This window comes from Silurus meridionalis, chromosome 3 (assembly GCF_014805685.1).
Source record: "Silurus meridionalis isolate SWU-2019-XX chromosome 3, ASM1480568v1, whole genome shotgun sequence".
In the NCBI taxonomy this organism is placed as follows: Eukaryota; Metazoa; Chordata; class Actinopteri; order Siluriformes; family Siluridae; genus Silurus; species Silurus meridionalis.
The window spans coordinates 27711362-27726887 of record NC_060886.1 but is presented as its reverse complement, the minus strand read 5'-3'; the positions used below and the strand labels follow the sequence as shown (position 1 = coordinate 27726887).

Here is a 15526-nt window from a genome sequence, read left to right as displayed (position 1 = left end):
TGCCAAATATTGGCTCATTTTGGATTTCATGAGAGCTACACATTCCAATAAAGTTGGGACATGTAGCAATAAGAGGCCAGAAAAATTAAATGTACATATAAGGAACAGCTGGAGGACCAATTTTCAACTTATTAGGTCAATTGGCAACATGGTTGGGTATAAAAAGAGCCTCTCAATGTGGCAGTGTCTCTCAGAAGTCAAGATGGGCAAAAGATCACCAATTCCCCCAATGCTGCAGTGAAAAATAGTGGAGCAAAATCAGAAAGGAGTTTCTCAGAGAAAAATTGCAAAGAGTTTAAAGTTATCATCATCTACAGTGCATGATATCATCCAAAGATTCATAGAATCTGAAACAATCTCTATGCGTAAGGGTCAAGGCCAGAAAACCATACTGGATGCCCGTGATCTTCGGGCCCTTAGACGGCACTGCATCACATACAGGAATGCTACTGTAATGAAAATCACAACATGGACTCAGGAATACTTCCAGAAAACTTTGTCGGCCATTCTTTGTTGCCGAGTAAAATCTATAGGTCAAAAAAGAAGCCGTATCTAAACATGATCCAAAAGCGCAGGCGTTTTCTCTGGGCCAGGGCTCATTTAAAATGGACTGTGACAAAGTGGAAAACTGTTCTGTGGTCAGACGAATTAAAGTTTGAAGTTCTTTTTGGAAAACTGGGACTAAAGAGGACAAGGACAACCCAATGGCTAGTGCATAAAGTTCAAAACTTTGCTTGAAAGCTTTCCAGTTTTCATTTGTATTCGTCAACTTTAATTCGTCCGGCGAACAGATGGAATTCGTCATTGTTCATCATTTATCCTGGTACCATGTATTGATGAGACTTACACACCGTATCACGTTCGGAACCCCGTTTATTCACTGCTGACGGTGTTACAGACAGTCAGAACTTAACTGTATTGGTAGCATTACACTGCCCTCTAGTGGCCGTCATATACAACTAATACATATTAATACAGTTTCATATAGGCGTCATAATGGTATTAAGAGGTGGATTGATTCAAGGTAGGACACTACGGAAGGCCTGGTTGTACATATAAATAAACAAATACACTGATGTAATGGTTAATCGGTGTACAGTAAACAGTCGGTTGTAATAAAATAACCTCAGCATCTGAGCATCGCTACTTGTTTCATTTTACGTGAACAGACTGCGGACCATTCATTCATATTTAAATGATTATTTACGGAAACTCCACTTATCACTTATTACAGATACTGAAACCAAACTTTCTATAGAGGTCTAGCTTCCTTTCTCCTGTGTGTGTGTGTGTGTGTGTGTGTGTGTGTGTGTGTGTTTGTGTATGTAAATATTTTTGCAGTTTCTTGTGTTGTGTAAAATAATTCAAATCCGACAAATAGAAATGGACTGGTAAGGCGGTAACGACAAATCACAGGTAATTCTCACGCCCTCGTTCCAGTAATTCTCGCGAAAATTCATGAAATCTTGTAAAAAGACAAAATGTATTGCTGCAGTGCTCTTCATTCATTCTACTGTATATCCATCACGTGGTATCCTATAATTAAAATCCGTATCATATGACGTATTTAAGACATAAATTGTATAGTGACATCACCTGGTTTTAAAGCATGTTTTGGAAAGATTTAAGATGAATATTTCATATAGCTGTGAATTTTGTGGTCAAGAAAATGAAACCATTTTGCATCTTTTTTTTCCATTGTATTTCATTCCATATTCATAGGAAAAAGTGGGCTCAATGTAGACACAAGTGGGTTGTGAGATGGAGGAGAAAGAAAAATTCTGGAGTGAGTTAGATGAAGTGGTAGAAGGTGAACCTAGGAATGAAAGATTGGTGATTGGGGCAGATTTAAATGGGCATGTAGGTGAAGGGAACAGAGGTGATGAGAAGGTGATGGGTAGGTATGGCCTTAAGGAGAGGAATGTGGAAGGTCAGATGGTGATAGATTTTGCTAAAAGGATGGAAATGGCAGTGGTGAATACGTATTTTAAGAAGAAGGAGGATCATAGAGTGACATCTAAGAGTGGAGGAAGAAGCACACAGGTGGACTATGTTCTATGTAGGAGAACGTGAACTTGAGGGGGGATTTTTACTGCACAATTAACCTAAAGGAGATTGGAGACTGTAAGGCAGGGGTGTCAAACTCAGGCCCGCGGGCCAAATCTGTATTAGAGCTGGCCCGCCAGTATTTAGCGCATACACCGCTAATACTACAAATCCCAGAATGCTTTGTTAGTGCCCGGGCGCGTCAGTCGAGACCGCTAAAAAAACTCTGCGTACTCAGCGCTGAATTTGAAACCCTTTGAAGCCCAGAAATGCAGATTTGAACTGCTCAGTAAACTGTTTGTGGTTGACTTGGAAAGCGCACCAACCAACCTCCAAATGGAGCTGATTGAACTCCAGTGTAGAGACACGATCAAGTCAAAGTACGACTCTGTGTGTGCTGCACAGTTTCCATGTTTCCTCCCCGACACACTGCTCCAACTCCATGCCCAAGCTGCTCAAATCCTCACTGTGTTCAGCAGCACATATCTGTGTGTGTAACTGTCCTCTTTAATGAAGATGAACAAAACAACACTCAGGAGTCTCACTGATGAACACCTTCACTCAATCCTGAGGATTTCTTCAGCTCAGAGCCTAAACCCAGACACTTGCATCTAAGAAGAGATGCCAGATATCTGGTTTTAACCAATGTGCATCAGAGTAAATCAGAGTGTAGCTACTGAGCTTGAATGAATGTTGTCTTTATGCACTATTTCTACTCCAAGGCATGGACTGTTAATAGTTGAAAGATTGCTTTTTTTAATCGAAGGAAAGAGAGAGAGAGAGAGAGAGAGAGAGAGAGAGAGAGAGAGAGAGAGAGAGAGAGAGAGAGATAATAAAAAACAAATACCACTGATGTGTGTTTTATTTCAAATTTAATTTCGCATGTGCTTATAATATTAAACTTTGGTTGTTCCAGATTCAATGTTTATGCAAAACTAAAGTTTGTTTCCATTTGAAAACGTTCATCATTACACATCTGGAGAGACGGAAAACATGCACAATTGCAGACAAATTTTTTAGTTTGGCCTGCGACTTCGTCCCAGTTTTTAATTTTGGCCCACTGTTAATTTGAGTTTGACACCCCTGCTCTAAGGTGTTGGCAGGGGACAGTGTAGCTAGACAGCATCGGATGGTGGTCTGTAGGATGGTTTGGTGTGTGTGTTTATGATTTACCAGAAACTTTCTTTACCTCCACTACACTCTTTCTGTACTCTTCCTTCAGGATCACCCCTACACAATTTTTCTTTGCATCCACACCATGATAGAACAGCCCCCCTCCAATGTTCCTGACCTTACTTCCTTTTCACTTTCACAATTAGAAATAACCGTAGTTCAAAGAGTGCCTTGTCATAAGTTAATTTGTGGCAGATCTTACCTTCTTAATGTTTTTCTTGGCCCTCATTGTCTTATCCAAACGAAAAGGTAAGTACAAAGTCAATATTAGTGTTACTGTATCAAATTCATATCAGTCAGTTACAGCGGGGAAAATAAGTATTTGACACATCAGCATTTTTTATCAGTAAGGGGATTTCTAAGTGGGCTATTGACACAAAATTTCCACCAGATGTAGCAATCAAGCCAAATTTTTGAATTCATACAAAGAAATCAGAACATTTAAGTATACAAGTTGAGTCATAATAAATCAAGTGAAATGACACAGGGAATAAGTATTGAACACATAAAGATAACAAGGTGCAAAATGGCATAGAAAGCCAGGAGATCACCTGAAATCTGTCAGTATTGAGAGAGAAACCCTGCCCCTATCAGTACTAATTGATATTAGCTGCTTTAGTCCTAATTGATAGCCTATAAAGGCTTCTCATTACCCAGGAGGCACACAGGAAAGATTTATGATGGGTGAAAGTAAAGAACTCGCTCAAGATCTTTGTAATCTTATCAGTGAAAAGCAATTTGATGGAAATGGTTGTAGGTGCATTTCCAGAATGCTGAATGTTCCTGTGAGCACTGTGGGGCCCATTATCCGAAATGAAAAGAGCATCAGTTCACCATAAACCGGCCACGATCAGGAGCTCCACATAAGATCCCTGTCCGAGGAGTCCAAAGAATAATCAGGAGAGTTCACCAAGAGCCAAGAACCACTCGGGCAGAACTTCAGAAAGACCTTGCATCAGCAGGTACTGTTGTTTCAAAGAAAACTACAAGCAATGCACTGAACCGCCATGGAATCCATGCATGCTCACCACGCAAGACTCCATTGCTTAACAAATAGCATGTTGAGGTTAAAGTTTGGGAAAGAGCATTTGGAGAAGCCTGTGGATTATTGGGAGACTATAGTATGGTCAGATGAAAGCAAAATTAAACTTTTTGGCAGTCATTCTACACACCATGTTGGAAAAAGAAATGGCACTGCCCACCACCCCAAGAACACCATACCAACAGTTAAGTTTGGGGGTGGAAGCATCATGTTTGGGGCTGCTTTTCAGCGAGGGGTACCGGCAGACTTCATATTATTGAAGGCAAGATGAATAGAGAAATGTACCAGGACATTCTGGATAAAAATCTGCTGCCATCTACCAGAAAGCTGAAAATGAAAAGAGGGTGGACATTTCAGCAAGACAATAATCCCAAACACAAGGCCAAGGAAACAATGAAGTGGTTTCAAAGAAAGAAAATCAAGTTGTTTGAATGGCCCAGTCAATCACCTGACCTAAATCCCATAGAAAATCTATGGAGAGAACTGAAGGTCAAAGTTCATAAAAGAGGCCCAAGGAACCTTCAAGATTTAAAGACCATTTGTGTGGAAGAATGGGCCAGAATCACTCCTGAGCAATGCAGACGACTGGTCTCCCCATACAAGAGGCGTCTAGAAGCTGTAATCACCAACAAAGGCTTTTCTCTAAAGTATTAAATAAAGTGTGTTCAATACTTATTCCCTGTGTCATTTCACTTTATTTGTTATGACTTAACTTGTATACTTAAATGTTCTGCTTTCTTTGTATGAATTCAATATTTGGCTTGATGGCTACATCCGGTGGAAATTTTGTGTCAATAGCCCACTTAGAAATCCCTTACTGATAAAAATGCTGATGTGTCAAATACTTATTTTCCCCGCTGTATGTAAAGAGAAAAGAAAGAGGAGAGAGAGAGAGAGAGAGAGAGAGAGAGAGAGAGAGAGAGAGAGAGAGAGAGAGAGAGAGAGAGAGAGAGAGAGAGAGAGAGAGAGAGAGAGAGAGAGAGAGAGAGAGAGAGAGAGAGAGAGAGAGAGAGAGAGAGAGAGAGAGAGAGAGAGAGAGAGAGAGAGAGAGAGAGAGAGAGAGAGAGAGAGAGAGAGAGAGAGAGAGAGAGAGAGAGAGAGAGAGAGAGAGAGAGAGAGAGAGAGAGAGAGAGAGAGAGAGAGAGAGAGAGAGAGAGAGAGAGAGAGAGAGAGAGAGAGAGAGAGAGAGAGAGAGAGAGAGAGAGAGAGAGAGAGAGAGAGAGAGAGAGAGAGAGAGAGAGAGAGAGAGAGAGAGAGAGAGAGAGAGAGAGAGAGAGAGAGAGAGAGAGAGAGAGAGAGAGAGAGAGAGAGAGAGAGAGAGAGAGAGAGAGAGAGAGAGAGAGAGAGAGAGAGAGAGAGAGAGAGAGAGAGAGAGAGAGAGAGAGAGAGAGAGAGAGAGAGAGAGAGAGAGAGAGAGAGAGAGAGAGAGAGAGAGAGAGAGAGAGAGAGAGAGAGAGAGAGAGAGAGAGAGAGAGAGAGAGAGAGAGAGAGAGAGAGAGAGAGAGAGAGAGAGAGAGAGAGAGAGAGAGAGAGAGAGAGAGAGAGAGAGAGAGAGAGAGAGAGAGAGAGAGAGAGAGAGAGAGAGAGAGAGAGAGAGAGAGAGAGAGAGAGAGAGAGAGAGAGAGAGAGAGAGAGAGAGAGAGAGAGAGAGAGAGAGAGAGAGAGAGAGAGAGAGAGAGAGAGAGAGAGAGAGAGAGAGAGAGAGAGAGAGAGAGAGAGAGAGAGAGAGAGAGAGAGAGAGAGAGAGAGAGAGAGAGAGAGAGAGAGAGAGAGAGAGAGAGAGAGAGAGAGAGAGAGAGAGAGAGAGAGAGAGAGAGAGAGAGAGAGAGAGAGAGAGAGAGAGAGAGAGAGAGAGAGAGAGAGAGAGAGAGAGAGAGAGAGAGAGAGAGAGAGAGAGAGAGAGAGAGAGAGAGAGAGAGAGAGAGAGAGAGAGAGAGAGAGAGAGAGAGAGAGAGAGAGAGAGAGAGAGAGAGAGAGAGAGAGAGAGAGAGAGAGAGAGAGAGAGAGAGAGAGAGAGAGAGAGAGAGAGAGAGAGAGAGAGAGAGAGAGAGAGAGAGAGAGAGAGAGAGAGAGAGAGAGAGAGAGAGAGAGAGAGAGAGAGAGAGAGAGAGAGAGAGAGAGAGAGAGAGAGAGAGAGAGAGAGAGAGAGAGAGAGAGAGAGAGAGAGAGAGAGAGAGAGAGAGAGAGAGAGAGAGAGAGAGAGAGAGAGAGAGAGAGAGAGAGAGAGAGAGAGAGAGAGAGAGAGAGAGAGAGAGAGAGAGAGAGAGAGAGAGAGAGAGAGAGAGAGAGAGAGAGAGAGAGAGAGAGAGAGAGAGAGAGAGAGAGAGAGAGAGAGAGAGAGAGAGAGAGAGAGAGAGAGAGAGAGAGAGAGAGAGAGAGAGAGAGAGAGAGAGAGAGAGAGAGAGAGAGAGAGAGAGAGAGAGAGAGAGAGAGAGAGAGAGAGAGAGAGAGAGAGAGAGAGAGAGAGAGAGAGAGAGAGAGAGAGAGAGAGAGAGAGAGAGAGAGAGAGAGAGAGAGAGAGAGAGAGAGAGAGAGAGAGAGAGAGAGAGAGAGAGAGAGAGAGAGAGAGAGAGAGAGAGAGAGAGAGAGAGAGAGAGAGAGAGAGAGAGAGAGAGAGAGAGAGAGAGAGAGAGAGAGAGAGAGAGAGAGAGAGAGAGAGAGAGAGAGAGAGAGAGAGAGAGAGAGAGAGAGAGAGAGAGAGAGAGAGAGAGAGAGAGAGAGAGAGAGAGAGAGAGAGAGAGAGAGAGAGAGAGAGAGAGAGAGAGAGAGAGAGAGAGAGAGAGAGAGAGAGAGAGAGAGAGAGAGAGAGAGAGAGAGAGAGAGAGAGAGAGAGAGAGAGAGAGAGAGAGAGAGAGAGAGAGAGAGAGAGAGAGAGAGAGAGAGAGAGAGAGAGAGAGAGAGAGAGAGAGAGAGAGAGAGAGAGAGAGAGAGAGAGAGAGAGAGAGAGAGAGAGAGAGAGAGAGAGAGAGAGAGAGAGAGAGAGAGAGAGAGAGAGAGAGAGAGAGAGAGAGAGAGAGAGAGAGAGAGAGAGAGAGAGAGAGAGAGAGAGAGAGAGAGAGAGAGAGAGAGAGAGAGAGAGAGAGAGAGAGAGAGAGAGAGAGAGAGAGAGAGAGAGAGAGAGAGAGAACAATTACTGTACCATTGGACTGTTCACTTTGGATTTAAGACATACCCATGTAATCAACACCTCAGAATCCACCATTGCCTGGCAGTTGAATCAACACAAGCAGTCTATAAATGGTTGTGCCGATGAGACAAAACAGTTGTGCCCATGTTCCTAATCTTTGCTAATCAGAACATTAGTGTGGGCTTTGGATGTGTGAGCACAAAGTATGGAATGATTCTGTGTCAGGAATATTTGTTGGAACATCCGATTAGGCTCCAGCAACATTTTGGTCAAATGAGTGGAACCGTTTGGAACAAGAGGAGATGGTTTCGAAAACCGCATCCAACAAAGCATTTCGGTTAGACGAGAAGCACGGACATGTCACGTGCGATATGGCTCTTTAATCTACCTGGTGTAAAATTGAAGTTACTAGCAAGACAAGTGGAAAAGCACAACGACTCTGGTGGGACTCGAACCCACAACCTTTGAATAGCTCTACCGCTGAGTCTAGAAGTCCAATGCGCTATCCATTGCGCCACAGAGCCCCTGCGTTGCGGCGGTCTGTATTTTACTAATTCGGAACTGTTTATCTCAACGGATGGCTGGTAGTTTGTTTAAAATCACTGTTTTTTCCTTTGCTAACAAACACTATCAAGCTTTTAAAAGGATCAGAGCTAAGCCTGCAATTCACCATTCAGTGCCCCAGAGAAACCATCTTATCCACTTGCAATGTTATATCTCAAGCCATGAAGAAAAAGCTGGAAGGCACTCAAGCAGCAAAGGACAACTGCATCAGGCACTGCTGGGATTCGAACCCAGGATCTCCTGTTTACTAGACAGGCACTTTAACCAACTAAGCCACAGCGCCTTGCTGCCGCACAGCAAATGCTCAGCCAGCTGTTGAATGGAAATTCTTCGCTCTTGATTCAGGGGAAAAAGTGCATGGACATATTCATTCGAGCTAACAGCTAATAAGGCAGAAGCATGAATTCGATTTTTGTCTTAATGCTAGTCCTACCATTAATCTGAGACTTGCTAAGGTCCTCAACAGAAAATATGATCGCATACAAATGAAATTAAGATACATATCGACAAACAATAGCCCTGCCATTGCAGTGAAAACGTTCTATCTAATATCTGATCATAGTCTCAACAAGCCACTAAAATTCTGTTGAAATTAGCATGCAACACACAAATGTTGACAGCGATTGCTCTGAGGGTCCTACTCTTCCAGCAATAACAAAGCAGTGCTGCAACTAACAAACATTAGGCACCACTGTCCTTAGTGGTAGGAGCAATTGATCTCGACTGTTTGCTCATGGACCCATGAATGCATATTTGTTTTATATAAGAGATTTTAAAGTATATATTTAGAACAATTGCTGTACCATTGGACTGTGCGCTTTGGTTGTAAGAGAAACCCCTTGTAATCAAGAACTCGGAATCTGCCATTGCCTGCCAGTTGAATCAACACAAGCAGCATATAAATGTTTGTGCAGATGAGACGAAACACTTGTAGCTGTTTTACTTGATTTTTGTTGCAGTTTGTCTGCCTGTAAAACCACCAGCAGTGATGAAGGTTTCAAAAGGAAACTTGCCTCGTGTGAGGATCGAACTCACGACCTTCAGATTATGAGACTGACGCGCTACCTACTGCGCTAACGAGGCGACCTGGCCGAAGGCCGCTACCAGGATCCACTGCTCTGAGAATGTAATATAATAAAGGTCCTGTTGGCTGTTGCTTTTCTTTTGTGTAAAAAGATTTTTGACCTGATTTAGACCAACTGCTGTACCAATGTACTGTCCAAACTGACTGTAAGGTATATCCATGTTATAACAAGCCTCGGAATCTGAGATTGCTAGGGCGTTGTACCACCACAAACAGTTTGCTCATTGATAAAAAGGCCTATAATGTTTTGTGTTGAAATCACAGCGCAGTTGTACCCAATTTACCTGGTTTTCATTGCAGTTTGTATGGCCATGGTAGCACGCTTACAGCAATAACAAAGCAGTGCTGCAACTAACAAACATTAGGCACCACTGTCCTTAGTGGTAGGAGCAATTGATCTCGACTGTTTGCTCATGGACCCATGAATGCATATTTGTTTTATATAAGAGATTTTAAAGTATATATTTAGAACAATTACTGTACCATTGGACTGTGCGCTTTGGTTGTAAGAGAAACCCCTTGTAATCAAGAACTCGAATCTGCCATTGCCTGCCAGTTGAATCAACACAAGCAGTCTATAAATGGTTGTGCCGATGAGACAAAACAGTTGTGCCCATGTTCCTAATCTTTGCTAATCAGAACATTAGTGTGGGCTTTGGATGTGTGAGCACAAAGTATGGAATGATTCTGTGTCAGGAATATTTGTTGGAACATCCGATTAGGCTCCAGCAACATTTTGGTCAAATGAGTGGAACCGTTTGGAACAAGAGGAGATGGTTTCGAAAACCGCGTCCAACAAAGCATTTCGGTTAGACGAGAAGCACGGACATGTCACGTGCGATATGGCTCTTTAATCTACCTGGTGTAAAATTGAAGTTACTAGCAAGACAAGTGGAAAAGCACAACGACTCTGGTGGGACTCGAACCCACAACCTTTGAATAGCTCTACCGCTGAGTCTAGAAGTCCAATGCGCTATCCATTGCGCCACAGAGCCCCTGCGTTGCGGCGGTCTGTATTTTACTAATTGAACTGTTTATCTCAACGGATGGCTGGTAGTTTGTTTAAAATCACTGTTTTTTCCTTTGCTAACAAACACTATCAAGCTTTTAAAAGGATCAGAGCTAAGCCTGCAATTCACCATTCAGTGCCCCAGAGAAACCATCTTATCCACTTGCAATGTTATATCTCAAGCCATGAAGAAAAAGCTGGAAGGCACTCAAGCAGCAAAGGACAACTGCATCAGGCACTGCTGGGATTCGAACCCAGGATCTCCTGTTTACTAGACAGGCACTTTAACCAACTAAGCCACAGCGCCTTGCTGCCGCACAGCAAATGCTCAGCCAGCTGTTGAATGGAAATTCTTCGCTCTTGATTCAGGGGAAAAAGTGCATGGACATATTCATTCGAGCTAACAGCTAATAAGGCAGAAGCATGAATTCGATTTTTGTCTTAATGCTAGTCCTACCATTAATCTGAGACTTGCTAAGGTCCTCAACAGAAAATATGATCGCATACAAATGAAATTAAGATACATATCGACAAACAATAGCCCTGCCATTGCAGTGAAAACGTTCTATCTAATATCTGATCATAGTCTCAACAAGCCACTAAAATTCTGTTGAAATTAGCATGCAACACACAAATGTTGACAGCGATTGCTCTGAGGGTCCTACTCTTCCAGCAATAACAAAGCAGTGCTGCAACTAACAAACATTAGGCACCACTGTCCTTAGTGGTAGGAGCAATTGATCTCGACTGTTTGCTCATGGACCCATGAATGCATATTTGTTTTATATAAGAGATTTTTGAAATCTTTTGTAGAACAATTACTGTACCATTGGACTGTTCACTTTGGATTTAAGACATACCCATGTAATCAACACCTCAGAATCCACCATTGCCTGGCAGTTGAATCAACACAAGCAGTCTATAAATGGTTGTGCCGATGAGACAAAAACAGTTGTGCCCATGTTCCTAATCTTTGCTAATCAGAACATTAGTGTGGGCTTTGGATGTGTGAGCACAAAGTATGGAATGATTCTGTGTCAGGAATATTTGTTGGAACATCCGATTAGGCTCCAGCAACATTTTGGTCAAATGAGTGGAACCGTTTGGAACAAGAGGAGATGGTTTCGAAAACCGCATCCAACAAAGCATTTCGGGTTAGGACGAGAAGCACGGACATGTCACGTGCGATATGGCTCTTTAATCTACCTGGTGTAAAATTGAAGTTACTAGCAAGACAAGTGGAAAAGCACAACGACTCTGGTGGGACTCGAACCCACAACCTTTGAATAGCTCTACCGCTGAGTCTAGAAGTCCAATGCGCTATCCATTGCGCCACAGAGCCCCTGCGTTGCGGCGGTCTGTATTTTACTAATTCGGAACTGTTTATCTCAACGGATGGCTGGTAGTTTGTTTAAAATCACTGTTTTTTCCTTTGCTAACAAACACTATCAAGCTTTTAAAAGGATCAGAGCTAAGCCTGCAATTCACCATTCAGTGCCCCAGAGAAACCATCTTATCCACTTGCAATGTTATATCTCAAGCCATGAAGAAAAAGCTGGAAGGCACTCAAGCAGCAAAGGACAACTGCATCAGGCACTGCTGGGATTCGAACCCAGGATCTCCTGTTTACTAGACAGGCACTTTAACCAACTAAGCCACAGCGCCTTGCTGCCGCACAGCAAATGCTCAGCCAGCTGTTGAATGGAAATTCTTCGCTCTTGATTCAGGGGAAAAAGTGCATGGACATATTCATTCGAGCTAACAGCTAATAAGGCAGAAGCATGAATTCGATTTTTGTCTTAATGCTAGTCCTACCATTAATCTGAGACTTGCTAAGGTCCTCAACAGAAAATATGATCGCATACAAATGAAATTAAGATACATATCGACAAACAATAGCCCTGCCATTGCAGTGAAAACGTTCTATCTAATATCTGATCATAGTCTCAACAAGCCACTAAAATTCTGTTGAAATTAGCATGCAACACACAAATGTTGACAGCGATTGCTCTGAGGGTCCTACTCTTCCAGCAATAACAAAGGGAGCTGCAACTGACCAACATAAGGCACCAATGTCCTAAGTGGCATTCAGCTGACCTAGATCGGTTGCTCTTGGACCCATGCATGTTGTTTGGGTTTAATATAAGAGATTTTTAAAGTATATATTTAGAACAATTACTGTACCATTGGACTGTGCGCTTTGGTTGTAAGAGAAACCCCTTGTAATCAAGAACTCGGAATCTGCCATTGCCTGCCAGTTGAATCAACACAAGCAGCATATAAATGTTTGTGCAGATGAGACGAAACACTTGTAGCTGTTTTACTTGATTTTTGTTGCAGTTTGTCTGCCTGTAAAACCACCAGCAGTGATGAAGGTTTCAAAAGGAAACTTGCCTCGTGTGAGGATCGAACTCACGACCTTCAGATTATGAGACTGACGCGCTACCTACTGCGCTAACGAGGCGACCTGGCCGAAGGCCGCTACCAGGATCCACTGCTCTGAGAATGTAATATAATAAAGGTCCTGTTGGCTGTTGCTTTTCTTTTGTGTAAAAAGATTTTTGACCTGATTTAGACCAACTGCTGTACCAATGTACTGTCCAAACTGACTGTAAGGTATATCCATGTTATAACAAGCCTCGGAATCTGAGATTGCTAGGGCGTTGTACCACCACAAACAGTTTGCTCATTGATAAAAAGGCCTATAATGTTTTGTGTTGAAATCACAGCGCAGTTGTACCCAATTTACCTGGTTTTCATTGCAGTTTGTATGGCCATGGTAGCACGCTTACAGCAATAACAAAGGGGAGCTGCAACTGACCAACATAAGGCACCAATGTCCTAAGTGGCATTCAGCTGACCTAGATCGGTTGCTCTTGGACCCATGCATGTTGTTTGGGTTTAATATAAGAGATTTTTAAAGTATATATTTAGAACAATTACTGTACCATTGGACTGTTCACTTTGGTTGTAAGAGAAACCCCTTGTAATCAACACCTCAGAATCCACCATTGCCTGGCAGTTGAATCAACACAAGCAGTCTATAAATGGTTGTGCCGATGAGACAAAAACAGTTGTGCCCATGTTCCTAATCTTTGCTAATCAGAACATTAGTGTGGGCTTTGGATGTGTGAGCACAAAGTATGGAATGATTCTGTGTCAGGAATATTTGTTGGAACATCCGATTAGGCTCCAGCAACATTTTGGTCAAATGAGTGGAACCGTTTGGAACAAGAGGAGATGGTTTCGAAAACCGCATCCAACAAAGCATTTCGGGTTAGGACGAGAAGCACGGACATGTCACGTGCGATATGGCTCTTTAATCTACCTGGTGTAAAATTGAAGTTACTAGCAAGACAAGTGGAAAAGCACAACGACTCTGGTGGGACTCGAACCCACAACCTTTGAATAGCTCTACCGCTGAGTCTAGAAGTCCAATGCGCTATCCATTGCGCCACAGAGCCCCTGCGTTGCGGCGGTCTGTATTTTACTAATTCGGAACTGTTTATCTCAACGGATGGCTGGTAGTTTGTTTAAAATCACTGTTTTTTCCTTTGCTAACAAACACTATCAAGCTTTTAAAAGGATCAGAGCTAAGCCTGCAATTCACCATTCAGTGCCCCAGAGAAACCATCTTATCCACTTGCAATGTTATATCTCAAGCCATGAAGAAAAAGCTGGAAGGCACTCAAGCAGCAAAGGACAACTGCATCAGGCACTGCTGGGATTCGAACCCAGGATCTCCTGTTTACTAGACAGGCACTTTAACCAACTAAGCCACAGCGCCTTGCTGCCGCACAGCAAATGCTCAGCCAGCTGTTGAATGGAAATTCTTCGCTCTTCGATTCAGGGGGGAAAAAGTGCATGGACATATTCATTCGAGCTAACAGCTAATAAGGCAGAAGCATGAATTCGATTTTTGTCTTAATGCTAGTCCTACCATTAATCTGAGACTTGCTAAGGTCCTCAACACAAAATATGATCACATACAAATGAAATTAAGATACATATCGACAAACAATAGCCCTGCCATTGCAGTGAAAACGTTCTATCTAATATCTGATCATAGTCTCAACAAGCCACTAAAATTCTGTTGAAATTAGCATGCAACACACAAATGTTGACAGCGATTGCTCTGAGGGTCCTACTCTTCCAGCAATAACAAAGCAGTGCTGCAACTAACAAACATTAGGCACCACTGTCCTTAGTGGTAGGAGCAATTGATCTCGACTGTTTGCTCATGGACCCATGAATGCATATTTGTTTTATATAAGAGATTTTTGAAATCTTTTGTAGAACAATTGCTGTACCATTGGACTGTGCGCTTTGGTTGTAAGAGAAACCCCTTGTAATCAAGAACTCGGAATCTGCCATTGCCTGCCAGTTGAATCAACACAAGCAGTCTATAAATGGTTGTGCCGATGAGACAAAAACAGTTGTGCCCATGTTCCTAATCTTTGCTAATCAGAACATTAGTGTGGGCTTTGGATGTGTGAGCACAAAGTATGGAATGATTCTGTGTCAGGAATATTTGTTGGAACATCCGATTAGGCTCCAGCAACATTTTGGTCAAATGAGTGGAACCGTTTGGAACAAGAGGAGATGGTTTCGAAAACCGCATCCAACAAAGCATTTCGGTTAGGACGAGAAGCACGGACATGTCACGTGCGATATGGCTCTTTAATCTACCTGGTGTAAAATTGAAGTTACTAGCAAGACAAGTGGAAAAGCACAACGACTCTGGTGGGACTCGAACCCACAACCTTTGAATAGCTCTACCGCTGAGTCTAGAAGTCCAATGCGCTATCCATTGCGCCACAGAGCCCCTGCGTTGCGGCGGTCTGTATTTTACTAATTCGAACTGTTTATCTCAACGGATGGCTGGTAGTTTGTTTAAAATCACTGTTTTTTCCTTTGCTAACAAACACTATCAAGCTTTTAAAAGGATCAGAGCTAAGCCTGCAATTCACCATTCAGTGCCCCAGAGAAACCATCTTATCCACTTGCAATGTTATATCTCAAGCCATGAAGAAAAAGCTGGAAGGCACTCAAGCAGCAAAGGACAACTGCATCAGGCACTGCTGGGATTCGAACCCAGGATCTCCTGTTTACTAGACAGGCACTTTAACCAACTAAGCCACAGCGCCTTGCTGCCGCACAGCAAATGCTCAGCCAGCTGTTGAATGGAAATTCTTCGCTCTTGATTCAGGGGAAAAAGTGCATGGACATATTCATTCGAGCTAACAGCTAATAAGGCAGAAGCATGAATTCGATTTTTGTCTTAATGCTAGTCCTACCATTAATCTGAGACTTGCTAAGGTCCTCAACAGAAAATATGATCGCATACAAATGAAATTAAGATACATATCGACAAACAATAGCCCTGCCATTGCAGTGAAAACGTTCTATCTAATATCTGATCATAGTCTCAACAAGCCACTAAAATTCTGTTGAAATTAGCATGCAACACACAAATGTTGA

The 15526-nt window shown here is 42.7% G+C and overlaps 12 non-coding genes across 12 annotated transcripts; all 12 read right to left on the bottom strand.

Annotated features, from left to right (window-relative positions):
* Window positions 1–7822: 7822 nt before the first annotated feature.
* Window positions 7823–7912, bottom strand: trnar-ucu. Its single transcript is given in 2 exon segments — window positions 7823–7858; window positions 7876–7912. It is a non-coding gene; the product is annotated as a tRNA-Arg (tRNA).
* Window positions 7913–8161: 249 nt separating this feature from the next.
* trnat-agu lies at window positions 8162–8235 on the bottom strand. Its single transcript has one exon. It is a non-coding gene; the product is annotated as a tRNA-Thr (tRNA).
* Window positions 8236–8962: 727 nt separating this feature from the next.
* trnam-cau lies at window positions 8963–9035 on the bottom strand. The gene has a single exon. It is a non-coding gene; the product is annotated as a tRNA-Met (tRNA).
* A 906-nt stretch (window positions 9036–9941) lies between these two features.
* On the bottom strand, window positions 9942–10031 carry trnar-ucu. The gene is given in 2 exon segments: window positions 9942–9977; window positions 9995–10031. It is a non-coding gene; the product is annotated as a tRNA-Arg (tRNA).
* A 247-nt stretch (window positions 10032–10278) lies between these two features.
* On the bottom strand, window positions 10279–10352 carry trnat-agu. The gene has a single exon. It is a non-coding gene; the product is annotated as a tRNA-Thr (tRNA).
* Window positions 10353–11297: 945 nt separating this feature from the next.
* trnar-ucu lies at window positions 11298–11387 on the bottom strand. The gene is given in 2 exon segments: window positions 11298–11333; window positions 11351–11387. It is a non-coding gene; the product is annotated as a tRNA-Arg (tRNA).
* A 249-nt stretch (window positions 11388–11636) lies between these two features.
* On the bottom strand, window positions 11637–11710 carry trnat-agu. Its single transcript has one exon. It is a non-coding gene; the product is annotated as a tRNA-Thr (tRNA).
* A 726-nt stretch (window positions 11711–12436) lies between these two features.
* Window positions 12437–12509, bottom strand: trnam-cau. Its single transcript has one exon. It is a non-coding gene; the product is annotated as a tRNA-Met (tRNA).
* A 910-nt stretch (window positions 12510–13419) lies between these two features.
* Window positions 13420–13509, bottom strand: trnar-ucu. The gene is given in 2 exon segments: window positions 13420–13455; window positions 13473–13509. It is a non-coding gene; the product is annotated as a tRNA-Arg (tRNA).
* Window positions 13510–13758: 249 nt separating this feature from the next.
* Window positions 13759–13832, bottom strand: trnat-agu. Its single transcript has one exon. It is a non-coding gene; the product is annotated as a tRNA-Thr (tRNA).
* Window positions 13833–14780: 948 nt separating this feature from the next.
* Window positions 14781–14870, bottom strand: trnar-ucu. Its single transcript is given in 2 exon segments — window positions 14781–14816; window positions 14834–14870. It is a non-coding gene; the product is annotated as a tRNA-Arg (tRNA).
* A 248-nt stretch (window positions 14871–15118) lies between these two features.
* On the bottom strand, window positions 15119–15192 carry trnat-agu. Its single transcript has one exon. It is a non-coding gene; the product is annotated as a tRNA-Thr (tRNA).
* Window positions 15193–15526: the final 334 nt, after the last annotated feature.